A 10,038-nucleotide genomic window follows, 5' to 3' on the forward strand; every position below is an offset into this window, starting at 1 on the left:
GTCGACTCGACCACCCACTCAAGCCTACGCTCGACCGTGTACCTGTTCGAGTATGTACTCGAGTTTGTTGATGCACACAAGGTCAAAAGGAAAAGACAATCTTCAAAGGCCTATTGACAACATCCACAGGCTACAAAAAGGTTTGAGACATAAGCAAAGAAGAGTAGTTCAGGAAAAAGAAGAATAAGTAGTCATGGAGCAGCAAGATAACCATGATCAAAGACCTAGACACATTGGTGCTGGGGATGCACCTAACACACACAACCAAAGAGCTGGTATTGTGACTCCTGCAGTTGCCAATAACAATTATGAAATCAAGAGTGGATTGATCTCCATGATACAAGCCAAAAAATTTCATGGGTTTCCAATGGAGGATCTTCTAGATCACCTTGATGAGTTTGACAGGATATGTGGACTCACAAAAATCAATGGAGTAAGTGAAGATGGCTTCAAGTTAAGGCTATTCCCATTTTCCCTTGGAGACAAAGCTCATCTCTGAGAGAAAACTCTTCCTACTGGAGCAATAACCACATGGGATGCCTGCAAGAAAGCTTTTCTGGCCAAGTTCTTCTCCAATGCAAGGACTGCTAGGTTGAGGAATGAAATTTCTGGGTTTGCACAAAGAAATAATGAAAGCTTTTGTGAAGCTTGGGAGAGGTTTAAAGGATTCCAGACTCAGTGTCCTCACCATGGCTTCAGCAATGAGTCCCTTATAAGCACTTTGTATAGAGGGGTGCTTCCCAAAATAAGAATGCTTCTTAATACAACTTCAAATGGCAACTTCCTCAACAAGAATGTGGAAGAAGGATGGGAATTGGTTGAGAACCTTGCTCAGTCTGATGGAAATTATAATGAGGACTATGACAGAACAATAAGGTCCACATCTACTGATCAAGAGGACAAGCACAAGAAGGATTTGAAGATGGTCAATGAGAAGCTTGACAATATCCTACTAAGCCAATCACAGACAATCTACTTCATTGGTGAAGAAGAAGCTCCAGTTCAAGAAGGAGATAGGGAGTTTGCTGAGTTGTGCTACATGCAAAACCAAGGAGGATTCAAAGGTTACAACCAAGGAGGATTCAAGAATAACAATCTCTCTTATAGGAGTAACAATGTGGCTAACCCACAAGATCAATTCTACCCACCTCAACAGCCTCAACAACCTCAACAACAACAAAACTATATACCCAAGCAGCAACAACAAGTGTTCCAGCCCCAATTGTGTCCCCCATCAGGGTTTCAGACTAACCAAGGCCAGGAACAAGACCTAAGAGCAATGATACAACAGCTGTTGATTGGGCAAACCAATGGAAAGATTGAGGAAGCCAAACAGTTTACTGAGTTGAATCAAAGGTTAACATCACAGTATAATGATCTCAATATGAAGTTTGAAGGTCTGAACTCAAGAGTGAAGTATATGGAGAGCAATATAGCATCTACTTCAGCTCCAAACCCCACCCAACTCCCTGGAAAAGCAGTTCAAAACCCAAGGGAGTTTACTGCCAAAGCCATTCATATCTTTGAAGAAGAAGTCACTGAGGACAGTAAAGTTCAAGTTGGGGAGGATTGGTCATTTCTTGAAGCTCAAAGTGAAGTTTTTGCAAAGCAGACTGAATCCGGTATTGCACTCGACCAGGTGCTCGAGCAAGCACTCGACCGAATGAGTGTTCGAGTGCTCGATCGAGCTGAAGAGTCAGAAGCTGTCAAGCCTGCTAAGTATATCCCTCCTGCTTACAAGCCTCCACTACCATTCTCAGGGCGTTTCAAGGCACAAAAGCTTAAGGAACTAAGGGAGATCATTGAGAAAAAAGAAATGTTGGCTTTGCAACAAGGGGAAGAGAAAGCTTTGAAGGAAGAGGTTTTGATTGAGAAACAAGAAGAAGTGATGGCCATACAAGAGATCATCATTGCTTACCAAGAAGAAGAGAGAGGACCTGCCTTGGAATAGTATGATCCATATCCTCTCTATAAGGATTTTTTGCTTGATTTATCAAAGAAGAAGGCTCAAGCTCAAGATGAGAAGGATCTTGAAGACCTTGGAGGAGTTATAATCCCAATTAAGCTTAAGGATCCAGGTCCATTCTATCTGCCCTGCACACTTAGCTATCTTCACTACAATCAGTGCTTATGTTACTTGGGAGCATCTATCAGTGTGATTCCCTATTCTATAGCACAAAAGCTTGGGCACACTGACTTCAAGTCCACCAACCTTCATATATGCCTAGCTGATGGTTCAAACAGAGATATGGTTGGCAAGTTGGAGAATATTCCAGTCAAGATAGGAAGAGCAAGGGTTCATACAAATTTTGTGGTATTGGAGATGGACAAGGAACCTGAAGATCCTATCATTCTTGGGAGGCCATTCTTAGCCACATTTGGAGCTGTTATTGATGTTAAGGAAGGTCTTGTGACCTTGAACATTGCTAAGGGTATAGCTATGAAGTTTGACATCTATAACCCAACCAACCTTCCTACCATTGAAGATCAACCTTTTACTATCAAGGACTAAGGTGGTCATGAAGGTTTAAGTGAAGTGGCAACTCCAAAGGACAATCTCTCTCTTCAAAAAGATTATGTGGAAAAGCTTAAGAGGTCAGTTCAAGAGTTGACTGGTATGGTTAAGGATCTCCAAGTCAAGCTAAACAAGAGGTCTTTGAGGAAAGCAAAACCAAGGCTCAAAATCAAGAAGAAATATGGTTCGTGTGTTAAGGGTGAGTTGATCAAGGATCAAACTCACAGTGATCAAGAAGTGCCAGGGAGGATTTCATCACCTCCTTGGTATCTAAACAAAGCCTAAGAAGGCAACCAAAATCAAGCTTAGTGACTCTAAACAAGCTCACTAGGGAGGAAGTCCCTAAGTATCCTTTGTATGTATGCTTTATTTTCCTTGTAGTTTTGATGTGTTTTCTTTTATGTTTGTGTTGGACAAGCCTTTCAATGAAAATGTAGATGGGTATGGAGAGATTTGGACTTGGGGAAGGAGATTCGCAAGCCCACTCGACCAGCCCACGAGAGGTACTTGACCGAGTTGGCAAAGAAATAAGGCCCACTCGATTCTCATTTCTCTAGAATGATCGAGTGGAGGGAAGAAAAAGAGGAAAAATTTTGAAATTTCAAACTTTGGTCAAGGAGCTCGACCACGTGCTGGTCGAGTGTGGGGTCGAGTGGCAGCAAAAAGCAGGTCAAAGATTTCCATTTCAAATATGAATGGTATGGACGCTCCACCCTTGTCTCCTTGTCCCCTTAGCTTCTTTAAATAGAGCCTTACGCGATCCTATATCTCTCACACTCTCTCATTTGCTCAAAACAACTAAAATCAAGTTTTAAAATCTCTCTCAAATTTCATCTTTTGCTCAAGCTTAGCTCTTTTAAGTTTTTGGGTCACTAACCTATTAACCTTAAGCTTTGAGTCTATTCCCTTCAGTTCTATTCGAAAATGTCTTCAAGGATTACTAGGAAGTCTCAACAAGCGGCTGCAAGCTCCATGGAACATTGTGATGATCGCCTACAATCAAGAGGAGAAGCTGGAAAAACCACTCGACGCCCCCACTCGAGCGTGCACTCAACCGAGTGGTGGTCCGAGTGGTCGATCGAGTCAGATGCCGTGTTCAAAAAATCAGTCAGTTGAGGAAGATCCTGAGAGAACTGAAAGTGAAGAAGAAAGAGAGCCAACTCTTAGTGAGTTCATGAGGAGAAACAAAACCAAAGGGAAGAGGCCAGCAGTTGAGATTGAAAAGGAGGAGGTTGAGAGTGAGAGTGAAGAAGAAGGTGAAGAAGAAGAGGGAGAGGGTGATGGAGAAGCAGAATCTTGTGGTTTGACAAAGAGGCAACTTTATGAAGCCTTCATGAGAATGGAGTTCCTGGGGACTAGGTATCCACACAAGGGAACCATCGAGAAGCTAGCCATTGATGAAGATGTGGAGTATCTTTTTGAAAAGAGCAACTTAACCAAGTTCATGGGGCTTTGCATGGAGGGTTACAAGGAAGAAAGTTGTGAGTTTCTAGCCACAGTCAAGCTGCACACATATGCAAGGAAGGATGATGAGTTGGGAGCTGGTCATATTGCCTTTACTATCAAGGGGAAGAAGTATGAGCTTCCAATGAAGAAGATAGCCAATATCTTTGGCTTTGAAGTTGGGAGTAATAGGAGCTTAATGATACCAAGAGAAGAGCTCTTTGCTGTTTGGGAAACAATTGGAGACAACATCACTTACTCATCCTCCAAGACCAAGAGTTCAAAGATAAGAAGCCCAGTCCTAAGGTACTTCCACAAGGCCTTAGCAAACACCTTCTTTGCTAGGAAGGAAACTGGAAATCTCAATGAGGGTGAGCTCAAGATGATTGATATGGCTCTCAATGGAATCATCTTTAAGGCAAGAGATGGAACCATCATTCTTGGGACCACTGTGGAGACTGACCTTGCAATGGTGCTCATTGACCACATGATATATTTGAGAAGTTCGGTAGGCAAGCTACAAAACAAAGGGTCAAGAGGAGCCTTAGCCATTGGAGGCATCATCACTCCAATACTACAAGCTGCAAAGGTCCCACTTAGAGGAGAGAAGGTTTTGCCAAGATGGATTGACTCAAGCTACCTCACCTCTACTCTCATATTGGCCAAGGAAATGCATCAAGGAAATCACATTTTCAACTTTGAGCTTCCAACAGTTGGGAAAAAACAGTTGATCTTACCTAACCAAGAGCTCACCACTATTCAAGAAGGAGCAAACATTGACTTTTGGCCAGCTGATGAGTTCTTGTTTGATGGGATAGTTCAAGTTAGAGTTGATGAAGTTGAAGATGTGCAAATGGCTGATGGGGAGGAGCAGTTTTACTTTGAGGATTATGAGCCCAACCCAAGAGATAGTAGAGGAATGAGGGAGACTAGCAAGAGGTTGACACACCTACAAAGGTGGAACAAGTTGCATGGGAAGAAGTTTGATAAGCTAAAGAAGAAGGTGGGCAATATGGCTAAGTCCATCAAGAGCCTAAAGAAGGAGATTGCTGAGTTGAAGAGTGGAAATTCTTCACCAACACCATCTAGCCCTTTGAGGAGGAGTAGCTCAACTAGAGCACTTTCAAGAGTTGAAAACCCTGTGGAACCAGCTAGAGCTTCCATGTATGAGCCAATTCAGAGGAAGAGGAGTTCAAGTAGCCGAGAACAACAATTTTCGAGGCACTTGAGCACCCACTATGCACTCGGCCGAGTTCCAGCCTAGAACACCTTATGGCTTCCCAACTCCAGCTGCTTATCCAGACTATCCAGGTTACCCTCCCTTCTCACCCCAGTACTTCATGGATCCAGCAATCTTGCACCAGTTCTACCAGCAGCAAGGTCAGAGTTTTGGAACTCGCGGTCCAGCTCGAGCCCCCCACTCGAGCACGTACTCGACCGAGTCCCAGTCGGTTGGCATGGTCGAGCTGCCCCAATCACCTTCTCCAAGTAACCAACCAGACCCCAACTACACATTTGACAGCATGAATGAGGATGTGGACAGCTTCTTCTCCAATCCTTGAGGTACCACTATCACCTTCACTTGTAAATATCATAGCATTTCATATTGTGTTTTGTTTTTGGTCTTGAATCCTCTTACAAATTTCTTTCACACAGAGGACTATGTGATTTAAGTTTGGGGGAGGGTTTGAGATAGCATTTGATGTTGTGTTTTGTTTTCTTATTTCAAATTTTTAGCATAATCATGTTAGTATTTGCATAGCATCTAAGGCATAGAAAACCCCTAAAATTTTGAAAATTTTGCAAAAATCTTTATAAAAAAAAAATAGTGTTCATGTAGTTTGCATTGCATAATAGCATCTTGTTTAGCATGTTTCAAGTAGGACTGATAATTATTTGCATTAGGGATCTATGATGAGTTTTGCCTTGTTAGCTTGTTTAATTCACTAAACTAGGATCAATGCCCAAGTTAATAGTACTTTGATGCTAGTTGAGTAGTTAGAAGCATAAGATTGAACCAAGCCTTGAATTTCTGCATTGCATTTGGTCTAAATTGAAGCATGTTGTGATTTGATGCCATTTCCTATTTATAAGAACTTAATATTGACTGTTAAATATCAATGTGTGCATTGCTTTAAACTCATGGATATCATATACATATTTGGATCATCTTTCTCCTTTTTACCACTCTTGTTGATCCAAGTAGCAGATTGAATCATTAAATCAGTTTCCAATACCCTTAATCAACCCTTCTTTCAAGCCATGTTTATTCTTGAGTGTGTAAGGCCTATTTTGGGATTGAGCTTGGTAGAAAGTGTTAGGTTTGAACTGACAAGAATAATGCCTTGTGTAGTTCTAGTTTGCATTTTCCAAACTAGATAGGATTAGGTGATTTCATTGTTGGGTTTGGGATTTGGTTGTTTGAAAAAGAAAGAAAACAAAAGAGGAAAAGAGAAAGAAAAGGTTAGAGTCTTTAGGAGGGGAATGTGTTTAAGTAAAATCAAAATCTAGTGAAAGGATGGGAAGTAAAAAAATTGTTGTTAAAGATGGTTCTAGTTAAAGAAAAGAAAAGAAAGAAAAGAAAAGTCTAGCAAAATGCTTATATGTCTCAAGAATAAGAAGAAAAGAGAACCATAGCAAATAAGTAAGAATCCCCCATCCCACTAGAAAGATCATATAAGAAACCTTTCCTAAGACTTTAAAATCAAAAGAGAAAAGGGTGAAAGAGAAGAGAAGAAGTTAAAGGGTAGTCGTAGGATCAATTGGGTTTAGATTGATAGGATAAACACTTTGGGTGCCTTTGGGTAGACAAGGTTTTGTTCTTGTATGTGTCTAAGTGTTCTTACCTTTAGCATTCTTCTAAAGCTCAATCCATTTTTATGAGAGAACCTTGATATTGATAAGCCCCACTCTAAAGAGAGACAATCATTGTCTCTAAACCTTTTACTACCAAGCCAAATGAGTTTGAGCATTGCATAGAATTGATTCATGTTCTTGATTAATGAATGTTAAAGGAAATGGTTGATTTGAATGCATGTGGACATCTAAAGCTCAAATCAATAAAGGTTGTGATATGCTTGTCTAAAATCTTTAAGTACAGCTCATTCAACTCGCATCATAGTACTAGTAACTTGGACATTGATTCTAGATCGTCTATTTGCAAGCTTTAGGAGCTGAGATCCCACTTTCAAACCTCACCTACCTTCTTATGTCTTGTTCATTTGCTTGAGGGCAAGCAAAGACTAAGTTTGGGGGTGTTGATGTTCATATATTTTACCCTATTTTCCCTTCATATATTCACATCTTTTGCTATCCATTTTGACCATTATTGCATAGCTTTAGGACTGTTTTTGCATTAGAGTTTAGTTGCATTGCATTTGCATCTTTTCATGCATAAACAGGTGATTTTGGAGCTTAAGGAGCATGGAAGCAATGCTGAGGAGAAGTGAAGCAATCATGGGGAGAAAGCAAGAGAGTTAAGGCTGAAGAACCAAGGTCCGGAGTCCCACTTGACCGCCCACTCGACCAGACACTCGACCGTGTGCAGAAAGGGACTCGACCGAGTGGAAGGAGCATAAGAGGAGCCAACTCGACTGGTCACTCGACCGAGCACCGGGTCGAGTTGGCCGAGCCGCCTAGCTATTTTGTCTTTTAGCATTTTTAGGGCTTCCACTACTTTTTCTATTTAAAGGCCTTGTACCAGCAGCCACAAAAGAGGCCAGTTTTTTAGAGAGTCAAAAACCTAGTTTTTACCTTTTTGGGAATTATTCCTTTTGCACTTTTATTTTTAGATCTTGTACCTCCTTGAAGGAGAAAAAAAAAGAATTCTTGGATTTTGTTGGTTCCATAACTTTCAAGATATTAAGAATTCGTGTTTGATTCCTTCTTCAATATTGTAGATCTTTGCTTTATCTATCTAATCATGCAAGTTTGATCTTTTTCTGGGTTTATGACTTTGATGTTCATCATGTGTTCTTGTGAGTAGTGGCTTAGGATCTTGAGGATGGGTTAGGCTGGGCTGTGTTTGTGGTTTGTTTGATTTGGTCAAGATTGATTGTTGTAAATCTCTTCTAGGCTAGATGTTCTTAATGTTGATCCTATATCTGAGAGGGTAGGGTTTGATTTCAAGCCTCTTAGCATCACACCAATGTCAATAAGCAATATGTCAAAAATCAAACAAGACTTCTAATCTCTTAGCAAGCCTAATGATAGTCTCTAGATTCTTTACTTTGTGAGAACAAGTCTAGAGATGCATGAGTTTGATTGTTTCTTGCCATGAGGGTGGATTAAACATGTCTTAGAAATATATGTCTAGAGATTAGCTCAAGTTGTTTGAGATTTGTTGACCAAGTTAGATGACCTCAATCATTAGTCCAGCCCATGAATCCCTCCTCAAGACCTTCCTTGTTTATTGATTTCCTAGTTTAAATCCTGTTGTTTGATCGTTGTTTGATTTGCTTTTGTATTGCTCTGTTTTTCTTGCATTGCTCTGTTTTCTGGATTTGTCCAGCTCGACCCTGCACTCGATCTACACTCGATCGAGTGCTTGCTCGAGTTCATCCCCAGAATTCTTGTTTATGCTTTGTAGTTGTCCTGTCTTATCTCTTGTCTCATTCTAGTTGTATTTCTGTTGCATTTACTTAGTGTCCTGTTCATTACTTGCCTTGCATTACTTGCATTATCATAGTTCTATTTCTGTTCTTGGTTCATCATAGCTTTGATTAGTCTGTTCTCTTTACATTAAGCATCTATCTTAGTAGTTTTTACTTTCTGCATTTTACATTCTGCAATAGGATTGTTAGTGACAAAATCCTTTACATTTGGCTTGACTTAGACATTTATGCACATCCTGATTGCTTGCAAACACTCAGATTGGATTGACACCTCTTATACTACAATTGCATAAGGGGAATTGAAACACCTTGCTGTCACCATTGTTCATCATCATAACATTCACATTTCATTCATCCACCACCACAAAAAAGATTTGAGTTTCAAAACCCCTCCTACGAGCTATCAATAACTCAACCATCTTAATAAAGCAATAATAATTAAATTGATCACACTTCAATTCCTGATATAAACTCTAATATTTCATTATTTTTAAGACACGGGTGTTACATATGTAGAGGGAATGACGTTCCTGGTGGGGGATGTGGGAGAAAGGGGCTCATGGGGGAAAAGATAGGATGCATGAACATTGTTCCATGTAGTCTGGATCCGTGAGTGGGAAGGTGCTGAAACTCCTTGTGGCTAGACCAACGGTGGGTGTCGATCGACACCACCACCTCCGTTGTCGAAGTGGTGGCTCCGTGTCGAGCGACACCAACACGTTATTGAGGCTGTGGTATCGTGTTGTAGGACAGGTGTCAACTGATACAAGGGAATGTTTATTGACACCCACTCCTACGGTGTGTGTGTCAACATCTGCGAACAAATTAATCGGTTTTTAGGATGGGTGTCAGTCGACACCAACTTTAGCTGGTTCGACCAGTTCAATTTAATCATCGATTTGGGTCGGTTTGGTTTAAGGAAAACCATTGAACCAAGATATTTAAAGGGTTTGTCTACAAAAGGGTTTTGGAAAGCTTAGTTTTTTGTCGTTTCATCGTTTTGATAGAAAAAGAGAGAAAAGAGGTGTTCTTGAGGTTTTGGAAGAGATTGGTGAGATTTCTTGGCTGTTCTTGAGAGATCTAAGGGTAGGAAGGTGCTAAAAGCTTGCTAGGAGGGTTAAATTCACTCGATCACCCCACCCAATCCTTTACTCAAATTCTTGCATCGAGTGCTTAGATCGTGTGGTTCTTTGTTTACACTCTTTTCTTCTATTATTTTAGGATTGTTAGATCAAAACCACATTTTGCTTGTCTTGACTTCCATTGTTCTGATTGCATCCTTCCTGCTAGCATAAACAACCATTTGGATTGATAACCCTTTGTACTACAACTGCATAGGGAATTGATACTCTGGGTGAAAATCCTGCTATCAGTATTTCTCTCAGGATCCTTGACCCAAAAAAGATAAGTGCACTTTCGTGACATAGGTGACCAAATCAATACTTTTAAACCTCTCTGCATGTCCAT

At 40.6% G+C, this 10,038-nt stretch overlaps 1 non-coding gene across 1 annotated transcript; it reads right to left on the reverse strand.

Annotated features, from left to right (window-relative positions):
* Positions 1–589: 589 nt before the first annotated feature.
* On the reverse strand, positions 590–696 carry LOC147936206 (small nucleolar RNA R71). Its single transcript, XR_015569711.1, has one exon. It is a non-coding gene; the product is annotated as a small nucleolar RNA R71 (small nucleolar RNA).
* Positions 697–10,038: the final 9,342 nt, after the last annotated feature.

The sequence above is a fragment of the Camelina sativa genome, chromosome 10 (genome assembly GCF_030686135.1).
Source record: "Camelina sativa cultivar CO46 ecotype springtype chromosome 10, ASM3068613v1".
In the NCBI taxonomy this organism is placed as follows: Eukaryota; Viridiplantae; Streptophyta; class Magnoliopsida; order Brassicales; family Brassicaceae; genus Camelina; species Camelina sativa.